Source organism: Myotis brandtii, unplaced genomic scaffold (genome assembly GCF_000412655.1).
Source record: "Myotis brandtii unplaced genomic scaffold, ASM41265v1 scaffold134, whole genome shotgun sequence".
NCBI classification, from domain to species: domain Eukaryota; kingdom Metazoa; phylum Chordata; class Mammalia; order Chiroptera; family Vespertilionidae; genus Myotis; species Myotis brandtii.
This window is the reverse complement of record NW_005354756.1, coordinates 440,776-441,087: the sequence shown is the minus strand read 5'-3', so window position 1 is coordinate 441,087 and position 312 is coordinate 440,776.

Below are 312 nucleotides of genomic sequence, written 5' to 3'. Positions count from 1 at the left end.
CTCCCTCCCTCCCTTCTCTCATTTATCCAGTATATCTTTTTGAGCAAATTTCCCCAGAGAATGCACAATTTGGAAGGAATTAGAGGCTGTGTGCTGTGGTGGCCACATGTTCCAGATGTTTGGAGACAGGCCGGGTTTTCCATACGCCGTCTGGTTGTCAGAGCACGTGTCTTGGCATTTGGTTTGGAAAGCGAGGTCCCTGTAACCGAGGCTACAGCTGTGGACCAGAGGTCAGAGGAAGAGCTCTGCCGGTGGAGGCACAGGGAGTGTGGGAGCAGAGACCTCCGTGCACATCCTGAGATATTTCCCTTT